Genomic DNA, 25,641 nt, shown 5'->3' on the forward strand with positions numbered 1-25,641 from the left:
GGGGTGTCCAACCTGCGGCCCTGTGAAGTATTTTGTGCAGCCCCGGTCGAGGGCGATGCAGTATTTTCCTCTGCTGCCCCCAGGTGTTTACCGTCTTGCCGGCTCCCTCCTCTGTCTTGCTGCAGTGTGAGGCCCCAGAAACATTTTTTTGGCCAATGCGGCCCAGGGAAGCCAAAAGATTGGACACCCCTGGTCTAAAGGTAAATGGCTAAGGCATCCTTATACAAAGATGCAATGAAATCTGGGTTTAGTGACAACTTTCCCCTGTAATAAACCCAGATTTAATACAGCATTTTTCTTTTTTTTTGTAGAACCTGTGGTACCTGCAAAAATTAACATGGAGCACTCACCGTCACTTATATGGAGGTGCTAAGTGCTACGGCACGAACCTTGTATTATCTGTATACTGCTCACAAATCCTAATATGCTAGCTGAAAAACAGGAATACATTCTCCAGCCAATATTCAAAGTTGAGTTAAGCAGCTGGGAATGGCCACTGATGGGTTAACTTGTTGGTTTGTGGCTATCTGGCTATTTTCAGCAACACTTAACTGGTTAGTGCTGCTGAAAATGACCAGTTTGCACTAAACTTAAGAACATAAGAATTGCCGCTGCTGGGTCAGACCAGTGGTCCATTGTGCCCAGCAATCTGCTCACGTGGCGGCCCTTAGGTCAAAGACCAGTGCCCTAACTGAGACTAGCTTTACCTGCATACGTTCTGGTTCAGCAGGAACTTGTCTAACTTTGTCTTGAATCCCAGGAGGGTGTTTTCCCTTATAACAGCCTCCGGAAGAGCGTTCCAGTTTTCCACCACTCTTTGGATGAAGAAGAACTTCCTTCCGTTTGTACGGAATCTATCCCATTTTAACGTTAGAGAGTGCCCTCTCGTTCTCTCTAACTTGGAGAAGGTGAACAACCTGTCTCTATCTACTAAGTCTATTCCCTTCATTATCTTGAAGTTTCGATCATGTCCCCTCTCAGTCTCCTCTTTTCAAGGGAGAAGAAGCCCAGTTTCTCTAATCTCTCACTGTACGGCAACTCCTCCAGCCCCTCAACCATTTTAGTCGCTCTTCTCTGGACCCTTTCGAGTAGTACCTTGTCCTTCATCATATATGGCGACCAGTGTTGAACGCAGTATTCCACGTGGGGGCATACCATGGCCCGGTACAGCGGCATGATAACCTTCTCCAATCTTCTCGTGATCCCCTTCTTAATCATTCCTAGCATTCTGTTCACCCTTTTTGCAGCCGCCTCACATTGTGCGGATGGCTTCATTGATTTGTCAACCAGTACTCCCAGGTCTCTTTCCTCTCTCCGAGTACCACACCAGATATCCTGTATTTGTGTATAAGATTTTTGTTACTGACATGCATCACCTTATACTTATCCATGTTAAACCTCATTTGCCATGTCGTGGCCCATTTCTCAAGCGTGTTTATGTCATGTTGCAGGTCTTTGCAATCCATCTGTGTTTTCACCACTCTGAATAACTTTGTATCATCCGCAAATTTAATCACTTTGCTCGTCATACCAATTTCCAGGTCGTTGAAGAGCACAGGTCCAAGCACTGAACCCTGCGGCACTCCACTCGTGATGCTTTTCCAGTGTGAGTATTGTCCATTTAACCCCACTCTCTGTTTCCTATCCACCAACCAGTTTTTAATTCACCCTCGATTCCATGGTTCACAATTTTTCGAAGTAGTCGTTCATGCGGGACCTTGTCGAATGCCTTCTGAAAATGGCACGGGCACATACGACTCCTTCCGATTTCTAATCCCCAAGTGCATTACTCTGCACTTCTTTGCATCAAATTTTAGTTGCCAGATATTAGACCATTCCTCTAACTTTTGCAGATCCTTATTCATATGTTTTTGTTTATTAAAAATTTTAACCGCACTTCGGTTTATCAACAGTACAGTGAACAAAATATATAAAAACAATAACTGAAAAGAACACCATTTAAAATAGGAAAGCAAAGATGAGACAAAGACAAGAAAAGGAAATTAAATCCAAGTAATCTATAAATCTAAAAAAATGAAAAACGAAAAACTTAAAAACTAAAAAATAGTTTTTGTTTAAATCTTGTTTAAATAGTTGCCAAAGAGAAACAGGATCCCAAGTCATCAATCCTCTCATAAAAAAGCTAAACCAAAAATATGCGTCTTAACCATTGATCTAAATTTTGCATAAGATAATTCAGAGCGAATTATGACTGGGAGGGAATTCCACAGGCGAGGAACTGCTGGCAGTGCTGCAATGGACCAACAGACTTTCCTATCAACATTCAAATTGGTGACCAGCAAACCTCACCCACCTCAAGCCACAGCCAATCAAGTTTGAGGACCCACTATTTATAAAAAAACTAACTGCATACCCTGAAAAAAGCCACAGCATCATGGCTGAAACGTCGGTTCTATCTACTCAGGTTCTAATTTAATCTAATGTATGTATTGTTTTTTCATGCTGTGAGCCCCTTAGAACCTCCCTGGTATGGCGGCATATAAATAAATAATCCTATATAATAAAACGCTAGCCGCGCATGCGCACTCAGACATGCGTGATCTGTAATCCCTGATCTGTAGGTCCGTGGCCAGAGTGCATATGCGGCGGACAGATTGGGAAAGCACAGCACAGCCGGCGACTCCCCCCTACCGCACTCACTCACTGCCAAAACCACCATCTCCTCCTTCTCGCCGGCTCACCAGCTTTTAAATGAAGAGAAAAGTGCTGCACTGCGCTAATGCTGGCTTTGCTGTCTTCTGTCCACTGCGGCCCGCCCTCTCTGACTACTTCCTGTTTCCGCTAGGGTTGGCCGCAGTGGATAGAAGACGCCGAAGCCAGCGGCTGTAGCCGCCGATCTCCGTTCCTCCGGGGGGGGGGGTCTGGGAGGAGAGGGATCGCGGCCACTCAATGCCCCCACCGAGGAGCCCAGCAACTTTCCGCTGCCCGGGACCCAAGTCATTTGCCGCACCCCTCTTCCCTTACCGCGGGCCCGACTGGCAATTTAAGCAGCGTGTGCAGCAGTCTTCACACGCTGCTTTGGGCCCTTCTACTGCCCTGATTTGCTCCGGACGTGCCAGAGTAAATCAGAGCAGTAGAAGGACCCGAAGCAGCGTGTGAAGACTGCTGCACACGCTGCTTGAACCGCCATGTGTAGTCGGGACCACGGGAAGGGAAGGGAAGGGATGGGGGCGGCAAAGGACTTGGGCCCGCGTTTGTAGTCGCGACTGTGGAAAGGGAAAGGGGGTAGAGGAAATGCTAATGCTGCTGCACAGGGAACTGGTGTGGGGGGAGGGAAATGGAAGGGGGAGGGAATGCTGCTTTGCACAGACAGACAGAGGGAGGAAGGGAGACAGAAAGACAAGAAGAAAGACAGGGGCAGGTGCACAGGGAACTGGTGTGGGGGGAGGGAAATGGAGGGGGAGGGAATGCTGCTTTGGACAGACAGACAGAGGGAGGAAGGGAGTCAGAAAGACAAGAAGAAAGACACAGGGGCAGGGAGATATACAGAAAGACAAACAGACAAAGGGGGCCAGGGACAGAGACAGACAGAAAGAAAGACAGTGGGAGTCGCGTCAGGAGGGGTGCGGGATGCCGCAGAGGGAACTTTTCCAATGGGTGCAACTGGGCGGCTGTCGGGAGCCTCTGATCAGGGGCAGAGCAAGGTAAGTGTATCATAGGGATAAGAAGGGGGAGGGGGGGAGAAAAAGGAAGGGACGCCTACTGCTGGACAGGGGGAGAAGGAAAGAGGTGCTGATGGACAGGGGGGGGTGAAGAAAAAGGAACGGAGGCCTAATGTTGGACAGGGGGAGAAGGAAGGTGCTGCTGGACAGGGGGGAGGTAAAACAAAGGGAGAAGGGCTGCTGCTCATAAGGAGAGCTGTGAAGGGGTGGTGGTGGACACAGGGGAGGTAAAAGGAAGGGAGAATGGACAGGGGGAGCAGGCAAGGGGTGGTGATGGACAGCCAAGGAAAAAAAGACAAAAAGAAAGAAAGCGGCTAAGGAGAGAGAGAGAGAAAGAAATAAAGAGAGACACACACACATATATTCTAGCACCCGTTAATGTAACGGGCTATAAGACTAGTAATAATAATAATAATAATAATAATTATTATTAATCTAATATTTGGTTTATAAACTGGGTCATTTCCCAGTGGAGCTCGACTCAGTTCACATATAATTAAAACTAGAGTACAGTGGTACCTTGGTTTACGAGCATAATTCGTTCCAGAAGCATGCTCGTAAATCAAGTTACTTGTTATCAAAGCGAGTTTCCCCATAGGAATGAATGGAAACTCGCTTTGATTCATTCCACCAAACCCCCCCCTCCCGACCTGAGGCCACTGGCGCTGCTCCATCACCCCCTCCCACCCGCTCTAACCGGCATCGCACCCCCCAAACTGGCATCACAAACCTCCCCCCCCCGCGAGAACCGCATCACCCCCCCCGTGCTGAAAGCGGCATCCGCACGCCCTTCCTCTCAAACACGCTCCTTACCCCTTCTGCTGGTTGTGAGAGTGAAAGCAAGCTCCCACCTCTTGCCTGGGCTGGGCCTTGAGCATCTGCGCATGCTCAAGGCCTTCTGGCTCTCGTTCTCCCCACCCCCTAAAAAAAAAAATAAATAAATAAAAGAAGAAAAGGAAAGGTAAATATCTCTGAGTATGAAAACTAGAAACATCAGATATTTTCAGAGAACTGATTTTTACATCTAACCCCCTGGTGGTTACTATGGTTATGGGAACTAGAAACATAGAAATATGATGGCAGATAAAAGCCAAATGGCCCATCTAGTCTGCCCATATGCAGTACCCATTATCTCTTTCTCTCTCCGAGAGATCCTATGTGCCTATCCCAGGCCCTCTTGAATTCAGACACAGTTTCTGTCTCTACCACCTCTTCTGGGAGGCTGTTCCACGCATCTACTACCCTTTTGGTTAAAAAGTATTTCCTTAGATTACTCCGGAGCCTATCACCTCTTAACTTCATCCTATGCCCTCTCATTCCTGAGCTTTCTTTCAAATGAAAGAGACTCGACTCATGCACATTTACATTATGTAGGTATTTAAACATCTCTATCATATCTCCCTTTTCCCACCTTTCCTCCAGATTGAGATCTTTAAATCTGTCCCTATACTCCTTATGATGAAGACCACGCACTATTTTAGTAGCCTTCCTCTGGATAGACTCCATCCTTTTTATATCTTTTTGAAGGTGCCTAAGATAGGCGAAGTTGGGAGACTGGTACAGTTGGGGGATGCTATGGAAATATAATTGATAGTGTTTTATGCATGGGGTGGGGTTTAGGATGTGATAAAAACATCTGCCTCACTGAGCCCAAGGTCTGTGGCTGCCCAGACACCCAACAAGTCTTGTGGAGAGAGGGGGTATTCTATCTAGCACAATAACCAGGGCTGCTGTGCTAAGCGGTTCTCTGCTGGAAAAGCATTGAATGGAGAGGTCCGAGTGATGGAGAGAGTAAACCCTACCGAAAACAGAATAGGGAAAAGACATGTTCAGGGTTGAAGGAGGTGAAGTAGAACCGCATCTCTGGGTGGAAAAGGATGGCGGTCCGGTCCTATATGTCTGGTGACTGGGGAAATGCCCAGCAGGATGCAAGTCTGGCAAGAGAGTGGACGAGCTGCAGCTCTGGATTGTTCTGCCGGGTAGGATGGGCTGGAAGAATGAAGAACTGAATGGACTTGAAAGAGATTGGAATTGGGAATGTGTCAACTGATTAATGCCTGAGAGCACCCCCAAGGAAATATAGAGTAGAGACTATTAAGTTAACTTGTTGCTGCAAGATCCTCTTAAAAATTTGAAGTTCAGCCAATAAAAGTTCACAAGTTTAAAAGCAACATTTGGTGTGAAGTGCATTGTTTGGGGGGGGGGGGGAGGGACTGTGTTATGGTTAAGAAGGTGGTGGCTTAAATCCCTTGGGCCTACCAGGATTTAGCATGATCCTAGCCTACTATACTCAGCTCAAGAAATTTAAAACTGTTTTGTAATCCCTGGCCCAAGGTGCTTAGCCAGTGCTTATGAATTGTTTAAATGGGACCAGGGTTACATATAGGAAACTGTTGGAAACTTTAGAATGTGAACCACTACTTTATTCTAGAAGTATAGCCTGTACCCAGTGATATAATCTTCTAGTGCAAAAGGCATATGAGTCATGAACCAGTAGGTTATTCACTTCTAATCGTGAGTTGTGTAGAAGGTTCATCTACCTTTTTCAGTTCTGCCTCCTTTCTGATCTGCTCTGATTTTGGTTTTGGGCTTGGACAGATAGTCTATACTGTATACAAGAAAGACAGACAGCTGGAGACCAATCCTAGATCTGAAGTCTGTCAACATGGTGCTAAAAGTACTGTATGTTTGAAAGTGACTGAACAAACTTACAGTAGAATACTGGCTCCGGGGGAATTTCTGGCCTCTCTGGATTTGTCAGAGGCTTACTTCCCTGTTCCCATTTTTCCAGCACACAGTAGGTTTCTGAGATTTCAAGTGCTGGAACAACATTTTCAATTTTCTGTGCTTCCATTCAGTCTTGCAACAATGCCTTGTACTTTTATCAAGATGATGGTCATTGCAAGAGTGCCCTTGTGCAAGGCAGGGATCCAGATATATCCTTACTTGGATGATTGGTTGATCAGAGTGCCCTCCAAGGTCGATGATGACAGACTGATGGCACAAATTGTACAACTCCTGCAAGACCTGGATTAGATTAATTTTCAGAATATCCACCTGAAGTTGATGCAATCCCTAGAGTATTTAGGTATCTGATTTGACGGAGAAGAGTGTGAGGGAGGGGCACCACTGTCCCGGGTGCCTCTCACCCTTGCTTCACCACTAGTTTTATCTTTCAGATCATCTTTTGTACTAACATTTCAAGATGATTCATAAGGCTATTTCTTCAGCAACCACCAATTTCTTTGAGGGTGCACTCTTCAAGGAGTGTGGCTTTTTCATGGGCAGAGTACTGGGCAGTACTGCCTGAGGAGATTGATAGTGCTGCAGCATGGTCCACCCTCCATACTTTCACAAAATTTTAAAGAGTGACTGTCAGCACAAATGGATGCCACTTTTGGGTCCTCAGTGCTAGCAGCAGGTTCATCTGCCCTGTCCAAGACTCAGGGGATTGCTTTGGTATGTCCCACTGGTTCAAGGCTCATATGTTTTTTGCACTAGAAGGGAAGATTAGGTTCTTACCTCAATAATCTTCTTTCTAGTAGAAAGATTTGAGTCTTGAAAGCCCATTCTATCAGATTTCAATTTAGCCTGCCTACTGTTTCAGACATGTGTATATTTTCTAAATGCTTGCAAGCTCTTCTGCTGCTCAGCAGGTCTGAAGAGTGATGAATATCTGGAACATCTCCACAGTGTTCAGAGATACCCTCCTCAAGAGGAGAAGTTTGTAGATAGATCCCTACTGTGAATATTAAAAAAAAAAAGTTTTAGCAAATGAGAGATCATGGAAATTGCATATGTTAGTGCCGGTTGCACTCAGGTAGGTGAATTGTTGGGTTCTATCTTGTTTTTATATTTTTATTGGCATTGGTCTTCTTTAATTGTATTTTTAGTTAATAACTGAGTAGGCTTGGTTTGGTCAGGGAGTTCCCCTGCACCTCCTCTTTCTTTCTTCTTTTGTAGTGGTTATTAATTGCTTTGGTATGAACTGAGGAGCACAGAAAACAGATAGAGGAGGTAGAGCCAAAAAATGAAGCCTTCTACACAACTCATGATTAGAGGTGAATAACTCACTGGTTCAAGACTCACATGCCTTTCTACTAGAAAGAAGATTATTGAGGTAAGAACTTAATCTTCCCATAGTGAGACAAGGAAAATAACTAAAACAGCTGCTAGCAATGGCTCAAAAGGCAACTTCATAATCTCTCTCACTCTTCCAAAATCCCACCAACCCCCAAATCTCAAACAACCCCACACATCATATTCACCCTTGTACATTGCACACAAACTTCCACCATGCGCAAATACTGTACACCCTACCAAACCCCTACACAATCAACCTTTCACCTCACTACACCCACCACATCTATGCCTCTTACAATTCCTATGTACACATATCCCACACATACATGCATACACACATTCTACATCCCATCCCCCTCAATTCCATACATATACATACTTACAGCCACATACACTTACACCAGCCCTCCTACATACTCTAATTTTGGTGTTTCTGGCTTTCAAATTCATCTGAATTTCTTCCTGTAAATCAAATTTATTGAATTTCCTTATTCTTTTTTAGAAAGTTATAGAGCTTAGAGATAGAACGAAAGGCAGACTGATTTTAATCCCTTATATATAATTCTTTCAAAACATTTTATTTGTTGGAAGACATATTATCCTATCTTCAAAACCTAGGCATAACAGGCCATGCCTTTAATCCAAACTCTATCAGACTATTCTTTCTGTGTTGAGAGGAACGTCATACTTTTTACTTCCTCACCTTTTCACATGAGAAGTGCACCAAGGTTTTACTTTAATTCTTACCCCTTGTCATCTGTTCCTGCCCTTGTTGTCACCCTCATTTACAGTTTTGGCATTAGTGTCCACTTCTATGCTAATGATAAACAACATATAACTTGTGCCAAATAAGGTGATCCTGACTTATGCAACCTGAGTCCTTATCTAGAAGTGTGGTCAATTGGCTTTGCAACCATAAACTGAAGCATAACCCAGAAAGGTCAGAGCCAATATGGATCAGTTGTGGGAAAAAAAGTTACCTGATGCAGGTCCCTCAGTTTTTGGGAGACTTGCTAATTTTCAAGAAAAAGTGACCAGAGGAGGTGCTGTCAGCTTCAGAAATGACAGCTTGGGACTGAAGAAATCAGAGCTGACAAAGTCCTATATTCAAATTAATAGTTTTTATACTGATAGGCTACCAATCTCAGTCCATATTAAATTCTTATATTTTAAGCCCTGGATGATGAATGTCCCAAATACTTATCCAAGATCTTAATAGGAAGTGGCATGGCCAGTAGGAAAAAGGAGGCATTGATGCCCCTGTATAAGTCTCTGGTGAGACCTCATTTAGAATATTGTGCACAATTCTGGAGACCGCATCTTCAAAAAGATATAAAAAGTATTGAGTCGGTCCAGAGGAAGGCTACTAAAATGGTTTCTGGGCTTCATCATAAGGTATATGGGGACATACTTAAAGATCTCAATGTGTATACTTTGGAGGAAAGGCGGGAGAGGGGAGATATGATAGAGATGTTTAAATACCTACGTGGCATAAATGCGTATGAGCCAAGTCTCTTTCATTTGGAAAGGAAGCTCTGGAATGAAAGGGCATAGGATGAAGTTAAGAGGTGATAGGCGTAATCTAAGGAAATATTTTTTAAAGAAATGTTGGTAGATGCTTGGAACAGTCTCTCAGAAGAGGTGGTGGAGACAGAGACTGTGTCTGAATTCAAGAAAGTATTGGATAGGTATGTGGGATCTCTTAGAGAGAGGAAGAGAAAATGGTTCCTGCAGAGGGGCAGACTGAATGGGCCTTTCGGCCTTTATCTGCCATCATGTTTCTATGTTGAATCCCATGCTCCTCATCTGAGACCCTAAGGTCTTCCCAGCTCAATCTCGGAGCAATCCCTTCCCCATCAAGGATATGGCCTGAAGTCATCCAGTTCTTTGCCTTTAGATATCTGAGACTGCTCTATGGCATTCCATAACCTTTTATTTGAGGTCTGACTCAAAATTTCAGCATCTGTAAATAAGGGATGAAAATTTTGCCTTACCTTGTTTGGCTTTTAGTGGACCACCCATGATTGGTTTTTAAGTGCCTTTCTAAGGAACTTACTCTACCTTAGTTCTATTCTTATTCTTGACAGAATTCTTTATTCTGACTCTTTGTTACCTACCCCCACCTTTTATGAAGCATGCCTATACTTTTAATTAAAGTTGTATTTTGCTTAGTAAATTAAATAAGCGATTCATCAAACCAAAATAAAACTTGAAACTTGAAGCTGCTTTAGGCTTTTTTACCGCCGGCCATAGCAGTATTAGCTCTGACGCTCAAAGAATGCCGCAGCTGTCGATAAAATAACCTAATTGTAGCTTTATAAAAGGGGGCCTTAATTAACTATCGCTGGCTTTTACAAAGCCACGGTAAAGGTTTTTACCATGGGCCGGCGGGGCAAATGCTCCCATGCTCATAGAATTCCTAGCTCCCAGTACAAGCAAGAATACAATTCAAATCTTACTGTCTACTATTTAAAGCAATGAATGGAGACAGCCTAACTTACTTGAACAGCCGCCTTATACAAACTGCCACAATCAGGCAAAGGAGAACCCAGACACCATTCACGCACCCCCCAATCAGAGGCGTCAAATGTAAAAAAATGTACGATGACTTACTGGCTACACATGCAGCAAAGCTTGACCACCAGCTATCCAATCTACTGATCATGACAACAGACTACAAAACTTTCAGAAAAGAAATTAAAACCTTGATATTCAAGAAATCTATCAAGACAAACTAACTCCGCAGGAAGCATCTCAATCCCCCGAAGTAACCCGCTCAACTATGTAATCTCTTCTGGAATTGTCCAGATAATCTCTTATGTAATCCGCTTTGAACCGCAAGGTAACGGCGGAATAAAAGTCACTAATGTAATGTGATATAAGCATTTACCTTGCTGGCTCACAGTAGAAACCTCTACCGCAGCTTTGTGAAAAGAGCTTTAGATGACTCTGTGAACCACTTCAGGCTGTATTCCACAGAGAAGAGGTGGTATATAAGTGCAAGGATTAGAAAGATATTTGTTGTCCATACATATGTCTTTGTCTATTCTGCTTTCTTTCTATCTATATAAGCATTTCTTTATGCTGTTCCCTGGTTAATCTCTACATATTTACATGAACCTATTTTTGTTTGCCTTTTTTTCTGTCTAGATCTTTCTGCTTCCTCTTCCTATTGTCTTTGTTTTAATTTCAATGTAAATTGCTTTGATGTGTTAAAGGGAAAGGCGGTATAGTAAATAAACAAAATTAAAGAAAAACAACAACAACAGTACAGCTGTAGACCTTAACATGTGATCCAGACTTATAAGCATTAGGACTAAGTGCTGATGTAGTGCACTGCAAAAAATATTTGCACACAGTGGCGTAGCAAAAAAATTGAGATGGCTTCTTATAATGTCATCTCTTCTAAGGTAGTAAGAACCGGGGGGAGGGGGAGGGGGAGGAAGCCCCTCACAGCATCAGTAAACATACCCTGCAAAAAGCACACTGATCTACATAAAAAAAAAATCTGTCACAGAAAATACAAATGACTAATAGAAATTGAAATTCAAGATATCAAAGACACACATTTCCCAAAGATGACATATTTCAAATAATAAATTCAGAACTAAATCATTTTTCTACCTGTGTAGACTGAGCATTGCTTTTGTCCTAGTATCTCTTTTCTTTCTTTTTCTTTTCCAGAATGTCCCGTCCTTTTGACATTTCTTTTCTATCTCCATTATCCATCTTATCCCTGTGCACCTACCCTTCCTGTCCAGTCTCCCCTATGTGTCCCTGTCTCGATCCTCCTACTGCATTCAGCATGTGCTTTCTCCCTATTCTCCCTCCATATTCAGGATCCTCTCTCTTCTCCTTCCCCTTGTGTCCAGCATCTCTTCTTTTTTTACTTTTATTAATTTGTTACAAATTATATATATAACAAACTCAGGAAAATCCACAAGTATCTACTTCTCCTCTTCACTGTTCTCTTTCTTTCCCTTTCTCCCACCAGACCTTTTTCTCTGCTCACTCCATCCTTCTCTCCAAATACTCTTTATCCTCTTTCCAACCCTATATTTCTCTCCCTGTCTCCTTTCTCATTCCAATCTTTCATTCAGTACTTTTTCACTCCTTGCCTCCTTCCCCTCAGCTCTCCTCTCAGGCTGCCTATACCTGATCTCTCTTTTTTTAAATTTTATTTTATTTTAATCATGCAGCAGTCTAATGGCAGCAGAAGAAATGCTGTGCTGCTGTGGGTCCAGTCATGGCCTCCCTTCCTCCCCCCAAAGCCTCCCTGCCTTGCCCCAAGCCGACCTGCCACCGATTCGGCCTCCCGCCACTCACCCGCTGCCCGCCGCCCACCGCCGCTGTTCGCCGCCTTCATTTAACCCTCCCCCGCTGCTGCTGCAACTGCAAAAGGGCCAGATGCGTGCAGTGATTGCACCCACCGGTCCATAAGCCTTCCCCCAACATCAATTCTGACGGAGAGAAGGCTTATGGGCTGGCGGCGTGCAATCACTGCACACGCCTGGCCCTTTTGGAGTTGCGGCAGTGAGCAGAATTAAATGGAGCCGGCGGGTGGGTCGCAAGCAGGCAAGGACCAACAGCAGCATTGTCTATTGAGGCCTGCAGTCATCGTAGCAGCGCATCGGGTCCACCCTTTAATCCGGCCCTGGATGCGCGGGAGGCTAGGGGAGAAGCCAGAAACCAGCACTTTCCAACTGACCCTCCCTTATCACCCTCTAAAGCAGAAGTGGCAGCGGCCGGCCAGCAAGAGGCAGTGCTGCCGCTCCTGCTTTAGGGGGAGAGGGGGAGAGGTTCAGTAAGCGAATTGGGAGGCCAATTTTTTTTCGTTTTGAATCGATTCAAATCGATTCGAATTGATTCACCTGAAGTGAATCGGTGAATTAATTTGAACCGTGAATCGGGCAGCACTAATCAGGAAAAATAAGAATCCTTTGGCCACAAAACAGAGCCTGTTTTTTTAGTAAAATATAGTTTCAAAATAGTTTGTTTCTCTACCAAAAGTGTACATTTTGTTATTGTGACTTCAGATGATTCTAAAAACTGAGAAAGATCCAAACTATCTGGGAAGACTAATTTATCAATATCCCCTTCTGCTCCCTCCTCTCTAGAGGCCCTCGGAACAATATTCTGAAGTATCTCTTCTTTGTGTCCCTATCCCTTATATCCCCTCGCAACATCTTTCCATTACTCCTGCCTCTTCATGTGAGGGTCCAGCATCTCTCCATCACCTCTGCCCTGTCATGCAGGTCCTCATCTCTCCATCACCCCTGCCCTCCCACCCATTCAGGTCCAGCAACTGTCCATCAACCTGTGCAGATCTGGCATCTCTCTAGCACTAACCTCCTTCACGTGATCCCCAGATGCATGGTAGTCTTACACAGAGGCAGCTCTGGAAACAGACTACCTGCAGGCTAGCCTCGCCAGGACCTTTCCTCTGCCGCAACCACCTTTCTGATGCAAATTCCTGTGGGTGGGCCGAAGACAGCATTATACATTACTTGGATGTGTTTCTTCTTGTGGGAGCGGTATGAATGGACAAGTGTGAAACATTTTAGTGGAATTGGGGGTCTCATTGGTGGAAAAGAAATCTGAGGGCCCAATCATTGTGCTCACACTTTTGGGCATGGAACTGGACTTGGTTTGAATTGAGTGTAGATTGCCCAGGGATAAGACAAGTTGGTGAGTAGTTTAATAGTGCATGTCAGGCTATACTGATGAGTAGGATATTTCCCAGATACATGGTGTAAATGGACAAAGGGGTTATGAGGTTATGGAAGCATCATTTTTCTTTTCAGATTTCACTTCAGATAGAAGATCTGTTTATCGAGGTCTCTGTTTTAGCAAGTTTTAGTGTCATAAAGATTTGACAGGTCCAGGTGATGTCCAACTAGGATTTGAAGTTGTTTACTGATGCCTCTGGTTTTTTTGACATTTATTTTCAGGACCATTGAATTAGATTCATAGAAGATATTGTCAGCATGTGGCATTATTGGAGTTGTTTCTGGTATTGGTTGTTTTTATCATCTGGGGGAGCGATTGACAAATAAGGAATGAGTATTTCAGTCTGACAGTATTGTCATGGTCTGCCTTTTCTATTCCATCTTTGGCCCATTGCACTCAAGTCTCTATAACTTCCTCTTGCATTGTTGACTCCCTCTATTCATCCATTGTAGTCATGGTTGAGGCAATTAATAAGTAATCAACTAGGTGCCTGCTGATAGTCGAGTTATTACGAAAAGTGGTATTACGTTACCTTCTATTGCGAGAAGTGTTGCCTTTCTCTGAATGATATCAGCTAAACATGTTCCTGGGGCAGTTAATGAAGGTGCTTATGCTCTCCTCCTCATGTTCGGTTGGTATGTTTTCAAACTTTGGCCCCACGTGTGAATTACAGCAATGCCAGTGGAGTTATGAACCATTATCCATGAGATTTGGGATGCCTGTTGAGATCTTTCTTTACTGACAATATCTGACAGATGTACGAGACTGGCAAATGATTACATAATTTTTACAGACCTTTTTAGTAAAATTATAGGGCTTATAATCAAAAAACTAAAACATCAAAAAACCCCGTCTAAGTTGCCGATTAACCTCTCTTTTCCTGGATGTCTAGCGAGATGTTTCTCCCACTGTGCATTCAAAGTTCTACGAGGTGTGTTAGGAGGCATATTATAGGCATGTTTTAGATGGGCTTTAGGCGTGCTTATCATGGATGTCTTGCGGAGATAATCAAATCTTTTCGATTATCGAACCTAGAGGGAACTTAGACATTTTGGATTAGATCTGTTTTAGAAGTATTTAAGTGCCTCAAAAGTACCCAAATTGACCAGATGACCACTGGATACATAAAGGTATGACCCTCTCCCCCCCCCCACACTTCTCCAGTGGTCCCACTCCTAAAAAAAATCTGAATGAAAGAGTGCATACTTGTCTCTAGAATAGTAGCATCTGGTATGGAAAGCCCTTTAGTACATCACACAGGTGTTTTAAGTGACCTGGTAGATGGGCTAGTGAACCATAGAGAGGAGCACCCAGGCCCATAAGCCACCCTAAGCACTACATTTATGGTGGAAAGTGTCCCACTGCTCTGTTGACATATCTGTTTGGCTAGTCCATCACAATGCTGACTCCTCCTATATCCAAATGGTCTGGATTTGGACACTTCAACTTGGACGTTTCTTTGGTCGAAAATGGGTTATAAAGTTAGGCATCCTAAGCGATGGACATCCTGGCGGCCTAAATGTCCAACTAGGTGACTATTTAAAAAAAAAAAAAAAAAAAATTACGGGAGATGTCTAGTGAGTCAGCTTTTGAAAATGGACATTTCTGTGGTTCTGACTTTGGATGTTTAGCAGGAAACGCCCAAATCGGGCGTAGACATCCTTTTCAAAAATTTCCCTCCACAGGCTCAAATGTAGGGGCAATTCCTTAAATTGGTGAATCAGTCTAGCCATTTAAATGCCATGCATTTAGCACCAATTCTATAATGGGATCTTGGTGACAAGATTCCATTATAGAATGCTAGCATAAAGATTTGCATCGGCACTCCCATGTGTAGGTGCACTATCTTATACCATGTAAATGGCAAGCATAAGTTGGCATGCCTAGTAGCACCAAGTGGCTCCTGTAGTTTACAGTATTCTGTAAACTTTGCACCTAACTTGGAGACATGCCCATGTCTTGCTCATGATCCACCCCTTGCAGTTGGGCACTATGACACTTAGACTATACCTTACTGAATTGCGCCTACTGCACATACGCATTTAATTGTCAATTTGATGGTGTTTTTGGTGCCTGTAAATGGCTCCTATCTCTAAGCCACTTTATAGAATTGTTCTCTAAGTGATGATTTTTCTGCCCCAGTATCAGCTCAGAACCTATGTAGCTGAAACCTAACTGTGACTCTGAGAAGCACCAGGAAATGAGCCCTGCAGGGACAGAGAAATACCTACTGTACCTGAATGTAAATCACCTGGAGCTACTACTGAAAAAAAAGGTGTAACTAAAATCCAAAATTAAGAAGAAAATTCTAAGTTTGCTTTGTGCATTTATGCATTTTGTTTTTCCTTCTTGCATACCATAAACACTCATCTTTGTTAAGTGACTGTAAGGGTAACTCTCCAGTGTATTGTAAAGTGTTTCGACTTGGGCATGTATAACCCAGCAACAAAAATACCAGTATTAGAAGGCCTGAGTTCAAATGTTCATGAGTGGAATGGGCTGTAATGGTATATCTATGAATAAAACTGAGCTTGTGGTAAAGCTGGAACCCTTGTGCCAAAGCATAACATATAATTGACTCTAATTTTTTCCATATGCAAGAACAAAAACAGCCTTGGGACCATGAAAGATGAAAGCATCTCCTTTTATCATACTTTTATTTATTTATTTATGTATTTATTTTTATAGACCTTGAAGCTCTCTACTATTTTTTTTAAGCTTTCTAAATAGAAAAAAGTTACCTGACATTTTTTGAGACATGCAATGTAAACTGTTATTGAGCTATATAATAAATGGGGGAGGGCTTTACAAATTGTGGGGGAAAGAATTGGAATATGTCCTTTGAAAAATAACATACCACTAAGCAGTATATTTAAAACAAACAGGATAAAATAGTTCTTCACTCAACATGTAATTAAACTCCGTATTTGGTTGCCGGAGAATGTGGTGAAAGCAGTTAACTTTCCAGGGTTTAAAAAAGGTTTGGATATTTTCTCCAGTTTGTTTTAAATATACTACTTCATAGCTTTATAGCATGTCCCCCTAGTCCTACTATTTTTGGAAAGAGTAAACAAGCGATTCACATCTATCCGCCCCACAACCCGCCTTATTCTGCCCACAGCCCTACCCTGTTCTGCCCCTCAACCCCATCCCCACACAAACCTCGTCTCTTTGGGGCTGCGTCTGAACGGTCTTGTGCTTGTGTGAATGTGTGTGATGTCATTGTAATGCATCCGCGCATGCATAAAGGCCTTCCAGGACGTGACATCCGAGTTCAATGTTTTTCTAAACCCAGACATACTGCTGGGTTTTGAAAACCCATCTAGACTCCCAGACAGTCTTCTAAAAAGAGGACATATCCGGGTAAATCCGGATATCTAGTAACCCTGACATGTAGGGCCGCACAATAGCAGTCTTAACTTTGTCTGGTTAGCTTTGAGGGGGCTGGCACGAGTATAAGCCGGCACATGCTTAATTTGGGACTTGAGTTGGCCACTGTTGGAAACAGGATACTGGACTTGATGGACCTTTGGTCTATCCCAGTACGGCAATTCTTATGTTCTTAACTGGGTATCAGCTTGCAGACCAGATATGACCTCCCCTAGGGTTGCCAGATTTTCCTTTTTTTTTTTTTTTTTTAAGTTAAATTAATTTTTATTGAATATTTTGAAAAATACAAGGAGCAATTCAAATACATAAGAATAAGATAACGTTTTGTATATATATATGATCTATAAATATAAAATTAATTATAAAGGACCATAGTATTAAGAAAAGCTCAGAGTAATGGAGTTGTTTGTGAAGACTGTATGAGAAAAAGATGAAAGAAGACAGAGTAAAAATAAAAAGAGAAAGAAAAGAAAGAGGAAAGGTGGAGAAAAGGAAGGGAAGACAGGAGTGTCTACAAAGCAGATATCTTATACATATCATCAAACAATACTCCCGATTTTCCGGATATTCTGTCAATTGGGAGAAATCAGAAATCTTTCCTCTGAATAATAACATTCTTCAATCAGATTTGGCTAACTTTCCATTCACATGGTCTAATGAAGCTGTGAAATACTTGGGGATTTTAATACACAAGGATCCAGTCCTCGCTCAAGATCTTAATATATCTAAAATCAAAAATTTAATTCTTAACACTACATCTCGGTGGTCTCCACTTTATTTGTCTTGGTGGGGTAGGATAGCATCCATCAAAATGACCCTAGCACCTCAAATTAATTACATTCTCTCTATGCTTCCTCTTTTATGCCAGAAATCATTTTTCCATTAGCTAAATAGGAAGCTATCTGAATTTATATGGAATAAGAATAAACCTCGAATTGCTCTAGCCAAGCTGAAGGCCTCTAAAATTAACGGTTGTCTTAACTTCCCAGATTTCTATCATTATTATATTGCTTCATTAGCTAAATATGGAGCCTACTGGGTTAATGACTCCTTTTCTCAAGACCCTCCTACTTGGTTTGAAATGGAGTGTTTTCTATGCAAACCTCTACACATCTCCTGCTTACTAACGATATCAATACCTAGACATTTGAGAAAGTATTCTCTGTTGAATTCAACGCAGCATGCTCTCCATCATTTAGATAATATAGCTGAGATCTCAATTAGTGTAAGCCCACTCATGTCTCTTTGGAATAATCCCAAAATCCAAAACCATGGCAAATCCCTTTCATGGAAACGGTGGCAGCGAGCAGGTATATGGTTTGCTCATCAATTGTCTACTCTCACTACGTCAATTCCTTTTGATATACTCTGCTCCAAATACCTGTTGCCTTCCTCTGCCTATTCACAGTGGATCTCACTTATTGAAGTGCTGTCTTCTGTGCATATACGGTATGACTTCATGTCTTCCAAAAACACTATCTACCATTGGTCTTTATGGTCTCTATCAAAAGGAAAAGCTATATCTTTTTTCTATAATATTCTGAGAGATCATTTATTCACTTTTACATATCAATCTATGAAACACTGGGATAATATACTCACCATTCCGCTATCTGACATTGATTGGGAACTCTTTTGGTCTTCAACAAACCGCCCACTTCTATCTTCTAGAGTTTCACAATCAATGTTCTTTATTATGTGGAATGCAATATGGACCCCATTTCACATGTGGAAAGCCAACTTAAAACTTGACTCTATTTGCTGGAACTGCTTGAAAGAGGAGGGAACTCTTGACCATATGTTTTTTCATTGTACTTTAGTCCGCTCTTTTTGGACCCAAATTTGGAATACCATACAATCTATCACTAACTGCTCAGAAGAAATTTCTATGGACATTATAATCCTTCGATCTCAACATCCCTGCTTCACGCAATCAAAATGTCCTCCTAAACTCATTGATACCATGATTGTGACTGCTCTCATGCACATTCTGAAAAATTGGAAATCATTTTCGTTATTAGATTATACGTTTTGGTGGAACTCACTATGTATGTATCATAGGCTTGAATCATATGCATATGAGAGTAAAATCACATTCCGAATCTCCATGAATTTAAAAGGTTGCCAGATTTTCCAATCGGAAAATACAGACCCCCTAGACCCGCCCCCCCCCCCCAGGCCTGCCCAGTTCCACCCATCTCTGCCCTATAATACCCTAATCCTGTCCCCAGCCTTGCCCTAGCCCCCCCTTCCCCCTCCCCCTCCCGCTGCTTGCTTTTGTCAGGTAGGGCAGAAATCCACACATGCGTGGATTTCCTCCCTGCCCGACGTGATTCGAGGAGGCATTTCATAACCCGGACAAAGTGTCAGGGTTTGAAAAGCCATCCAGACCTCCGGACCTATCCTCAAAAGGAGGAGAGGCCCGGGGAAATCCAGATATCTGATAACTCTCCCCTCCCCTCCCAACCACTTGACAAGCTACAATCCACCTTCCCTTTCTTATGACCAGCTGTGATCCCTCCTTCCATCCCCCTGAACAGCTCTGGTCACGTCTCCTGCTCACTCCCAAGTTGCAGTAGGTCCCACTAGGTCTATTTTAACTGGCCTGGTGGTCTAGTAGTCAATGAGAACAGGAGCGAACTCCACTTGTACCTGACCCTAGCAGCTCCTGTATATATTTTTATTTTTTATTTTATTTATTCAATTTTCTATACCATTCTCTCCCAGGAGAGCTCAGAATGGTTTACATGGGTTTATTCAGGTACTCAAGCATTTTCGCCTGTCTGTTCCGGTGGGCTCACAATCTATCTAATGTAACTGGGGCAATGGGGGGATTAAGTGACTTGCCCAGGGTCACAAGGAGCAACAAATGGCTGGGAGTCAAATAACTGCCCACAGCCAGTGTATGAACAGTGAGAGCTGGATATTAATTGCTGGTGCATTAACATGATGTGGCATTGTACTGTGTATAAGTATTTATTTTCCACCTTTTCCTGAAGAGATTCACCCAAAGCAGTTTACAATACAGTGAAACCTTGGTTTACGAGCATAATTCATTCCAGAAGTATGCTCGTAAACCAAATTGCTCGTATATCAAAGCCAGTTTCCCCATAGGAAGTAAGGGAAACTCGCTTTGATTCATTCCACCTCCTCCTCCCCCCTCGAGGCTACCGGCGCTGCTCCATTCTCCCCCTTGAGGCCACCGATGCTACTCCATACCCCCCCCCCCCGCGATCTGGCATCCCCCCTGCAAACCGTCATCCTCCCCCACGTTCACATAGCCCCCCCTCCCCGCGATCCTACATCCCCCTCGAGCACCGAAACGACATCCCTTACCCCGATTGGGCACCGGCAACAGCACCAACGCACAGGACATGCTGGTGCCGGTGCCCGAAGATCCTCCCTCTTCTGTGCTGGGCTGGACTGGGCCTTGAGCATTTGCGCATGCTCAAGGCCTTCTGGTCTCGCTCTCTCCGAGATTCTGAATCTGAGAATCTTGGAGAGAGTGAGACCAGAAGGCCTTGAGCATGCACAAATGCTCAAGGCCCAGTCCAGCCCAGCACAGGCAAGAAGGAGGATCTCCGACGCACCGCCCAGCCCAGCACAGAAGAGGGAAGATCTTCGGGCACCGGCATGTCCTGTGCGTTGGTGCTGGTGCCGGTGCCCAATCGGGGTAAGGGATGTCATTTCGGTGCTCGGGGGGATGTGATGTAGGATCGTGGGGGGGAGGGACGACGTGAACAGGGGGAATGCTAGATCGCTGGGGGGGGATGCCATATTGCGGGGGGTGGCACTCGTAAATTGAGTCAAACTCGGTTTCCGAGGTGCCGATTTTGCAAATGTTTTGCTTGTCTTGCAAAACACTCGCAAACTGGTGCACTCATAAACTGAGGTTTGATTGTACATTGAATAGTAATCAGGAACTTTTAACTATTTTCCTTATCTGTCCTGGCAGGTTCACAATCTACCTGGGGGTAATGGAGGGATTAAGTTACTTGCCTAGAGTCACAAGGAACAAGCTAGGATTGAACTCACAACCTCAGGGTGTGGAGCCAGCAGCTCTAACCACTAGACCCTCCTTCTAGGGCAAATTTAGCCAGCAGCTATGCTTTAAAGACCAGTGGTTTAAAAAAAGCTGACCACCACTGGCTACATATTGAACAGGAATCCTTTTGCATATATTTGCATGCTTTGTATCTCATGATGTAGCCTGTCAAGACTTATTCTAACATGAGTTACTGTAAAACAATGCATGGCTAATGTGTATTAAGAGGTAAATATTGTGCAATAGTCCCTTGACACGTGTTTGTAGCTTTCCCCCATAAATTTATTCCTCATTCTTTGCTATACAAAAATGACCATTATTCACATTCCCATGTCTCACTAATGCTTAAAAGTAGTTTTCTCTTTAACGAGTATATAATGAAAGTCTATTTCATAAAGATAAGCAAATGATAAATCCACTTATCTTTACAGCCAATATTAACATCTCTCTCTGTTTCAATAGTGCCACCAAATATGTGGTCTTAAACAGGCAATTTATTCATTTAAAGTTAAAATTGCTACCCACAACACTTTACTGGAGAGCAGCAAAATATCACCACTATCCGCATTAATAATGACTCTGCCCCAGAACGCCAAAGCTGCTCTCAAATTTAAATGAACACATTTCAGATGGATAGCCAGGAGTCCTGTCAAAATGTTTCCAGCAGCACAGTATTTAAAACAAAACAAGCTTAGAGCCTGATGATGCTGAAAAAAAATGCTTTTGATTACTGACTTAAAATGTTTGAGACAGAAACTAACATTTTCTTTTAAATCTTGCTGGAAGCTGAAATTCAATTTCATGTCCAGCGATTTTTCTGTACACTGGCAGACAGCATGGGAACAGCTTCCTAGTCTCCCACGTTAATTAGCTGACAGTTTTAGTAACATCACAAATATTTGTAATATCAACTATGAATATAGTGCTATTTAATAAATATTTGTGTGGGGGTGGTGGGGAGAGATACTTGTGAGCCCTACGGCATGGAGGCATGAGTGCTCATGTCCACAGGCAATCTATTAAAAGTAATGCTGTGTCCGTACTTTTTGGAGGATGCTTCAAAGCAAACCAGACAAGGCTGAAGCAGCTTTTTGCTATCATTTTGAGTGAGAAATGAGCAAAACTGGACCCATTTTCTCCATGCCAGCAACATCAAGGCAAGACTATGGAAGAAGTAGCAAAGCAACTGTGTCATATCTCTGCTCTGCTCTGCTCTGCTCATGGAGAATAACTGAGGTTAAAGAAATTAAGTCAGAACTTGCTCAAATTACTGCAAAGCTTACCACTCTAAAAGAACATTTGGATGCACCAGAGAAGAAGGAGTCTCTCATAGAAGAAACCATGATGCAATAGACCAGAAAACCCTACAGGCACTTGAAACTGTGGTGGAAGGCATGAGCAACCAAAACTTTAGAAATAACCTATGAATCCTCAGTGCCCCTGAGGGGAGTGAAGGTAATAAGTCGGTACAATTTTTGGAATGCTGGCTGCCAGAATTCTTTCATTTAGAATTTGACCCACTGTTATGAACATACTGGGACAGACCAAAGGTCTATCAAGCCAAGTATCCTGTTTTGAACAGTGGCCAGCCCAGATAACAAGTACCTGGCAAGATCCCAAAGAGTAAAACAGATTTTATGCTGCTTATCCCAGGAATAAGCAGTGAATTTTCCCAAGCTGTCTCAATAATAGCTTATGGACTTTAGTTTTAGGGAATTATCCAAACCTTTTATAAACCATGCTAAACTAACTGCTTTCACCACATTCTCTGGCAATCAATTCCAGAGTTTAATTACATGTTGAATGAAGAAATATTTTCTCCGGTTTATTTTAAATATACTACTTAGTAGCTTTATTGTATGTCCTCTAGTCCTACTATTTTTTTGAAAGAGTAAACAAAGTGATTCCACTCCACTCCACTCAGTATTTTATAGACCTCTGTCATTTCTTCCTTGAGTTGTCTTTTCTTCAAACTGAAGAGCCCTAGCTACTTTAGACTATCCTCATAGAACAGAACATACTCACATGATCACCACCAGGTTGGTAGCAGGACTCAAGTCATCACACCAAATGATACTTAGGGCTCCTTTTACTAAGCTGCGGTAGCCTTTTTAGCGCACGCTGCAGATTAGCGCGTGCTAACCCCGTGCTACACGGAAAAACTAATGCCAGCTCAATGGAGGCGTTAGCATTTAACGCGCATGGCATTGTAGTGCACGCTTAGCGCATGCTAAAACCGCTAGTGCAGCTCAGTAAAAGGAGCCCTTAGTTTTACAATTGCCCCAAGTGATGGCCATATTAGAAAAGGCAAAGGTGATATAACAATTAATCTGGCAAGGCCAAGGACAGGGCCCTGGTATAGAATTACATTGAGGGAGGGAGAGGGGTTCAGACATATGCCAGACTTGTGTGTGGGGGGGGGGGGGGCGAGAAATAATGGGTCTAAAAACAGAGGAGAGGGAGGGAGATGGTGGACAATGGGTTTTAGGGAGGGAAGGAACAGAAAGGGAGAGAAGTTGGACACAAGGGATGGTGTGAAGGGGGGGGGATAGAGATACTGGATAGGAAGGTAGCTGGGAAAAGAAAGGGAGAGATGGTAGACCCTGGGGTGGTCGGAAAGGAGGGAGAGATACTGGATGAAAGAGTAGTTGAGAAAAGGTGGATCTGTGGATGGAGACAAAAAAAAGGAAAGATACCAGACCTCCGGGGGAGGGAAGGGAAACGGAAGGGGAGGTTAGAGATGGCAGATGGATGGTTAGCACGGAGAAAGAAGAAAGAAGGAGTCCCTGGCAAGCAAGTTATCAGAAGACAACCAGAGCCTGGGACTGACAAGATTTGAATAATGACCAGACAGCAAAAGGTAGAAAAACTAATTTTATTTTCTGTTTTGTGATTACAATATGTCATATTTGAAACGTGTATCCTGCCAGAGCTGGTGATAGACCGCAAACGTGAGCTAGGAAAAGTCTTCTTTGTTTGTTTATTTTGTTTACACCACAGCGCCAGTGTGGTTAGGAGAAGGCAAGGGGGGTGAAGAGGCTATAAAATAAACCCACCAGGATGTTTGGAAAAAAACACCCAATTGGACAGGAAAATCGAATTGAATCGAATTGAAAAATCGATTCAATGGGCTGAATCAAATCGAATCAAATCAAAATTTTTCCCCCTGAATCGGGCAGCACTAGTCCACAGAATGCATAAAATCATTCTCCAGCACTAAAGCCCAAGCGAGTCAATCTTCTTTCTGACTTGTTTCTGTAGTTTCCAACTTTAGCATCCGCAATTGACAACTGAGAAAATGAGTGCGTGTATAGATGTCAGAATAGGTTGCCGATTGTTGCCCTCCTTCTCTCCTGTCTCCTGGTGCTATTATTTTAAGTCTTCGGGCAGCTACTGCGCAGTATCAAATAGCAGACTTGCCCCAGAACCCTTCATTCTACTTCCAGGGCCCGAAAATTTAAAACTATAACGCTGGGCAGAAGTACGTGGGGGACTCGGGAGCTACCGAAAGGCCGTGCGCTAGGTCACAGCTCCTGGGCCCACCCAAACAAAACAGCACTCCGCTGCCTATGAGTGTGTGGACAAGTCTGATCTTTGGAGTGTTATTTCCTTGCCTTTGAATACTTTATCAAGAGCCTTCATTGAAGAACAACCCAGTGCTATTCTGTGGAGTATTTCTACCCTACTAGTTGCTTCTTTGTTTACGAAAAAGCCCAGGAGATTGAAATCCTCTACAACTTTATCGCCTTCAAGCTCACAATCTTCATCATTTTCTGTGTTCATGACCTTCATTTTATTTATGTTCAATTCTATTCTCATGTTACGACTTTCAGCTTTAACTTTTTTCAGTAGATGCTGCATGTCTTCTTTGCTGCTGGTGATGAGTGTTGCATCATCTGCATAGCGCAGGTTGTTTATATTTAGGCCACCAACTTTGAAACCAACACTCTCTTCTTCCAAATTTGCTTTTTTGAAGATGGCTTCACCGTAAAGGTTAAACAGGTAAGGTGACAAGATGCATCCTTTTCTGATGCCACGTTTTATTGGAAACCAATCAGTGCTGCCATATTCTGTTCTTAGTGCAGCTTCTTGATTTTCATAGAGGCTCTTTATCAGCTGAGTTATATGTTTGGGTATTGCTATTTATGCTAGAGTTCTTCATAATTTATCATGAACCACACAGTCAAAAGCTTTGCAATAATTGATGAAGCAAAAGTATAAGGGCTTTTAGTATTCTTTGCTCTTCTCCAATATCCATCTAACATTGGCAATAATGTCTCATGTTCCTCAACTTTATCTGAAACCAGCCTGAACTTCGGGTAGTTCTAGATCAACGTATGATTGTAACCTTTTCTTGTATTATTTATAGCAATAATTTACTGGTGTGTAGAATTAATGCAATCCTTCTATATAGTGGGTCATACCAATAGTCCATCAAGCCCAGGAGCCCGTCCTCATGGTGGCCAATCCAGGTCACCAGTATAACGCAAAATCCCAAAGAGTAGCAACATTCCATTCTACTGATCCAGGGCAAGCAGTGGCTTCCCCCAATGTCTTTTTCAATAAAAGACTATGGAATTTTTCCTCCAGGAAATTGTCCAAACCTTTCTTAAAACCAGCTATGCTATCTGCTCTTACTACAACCTCTGGCAATGCATTCCAGAGCTTAAGTATTCACTGAGTGAAAAAATATTTCCTCCTGTTGGTTTT

This window comes from Geotrypetes seraphini, chromosome 2 (genome assembly GCF_902459505.1).
Source record: "Geotrypetes seraphini chromosome 2, aGeoSer1.1, whole genome shotgun sequence".
NCBI classification, from domain to species: Eukaryota; Metazoa; Chordata; class Amphibia; order Gymnophiona; family Dermophiidae; genus Geotrypetes; species Geotrypetes seraphini.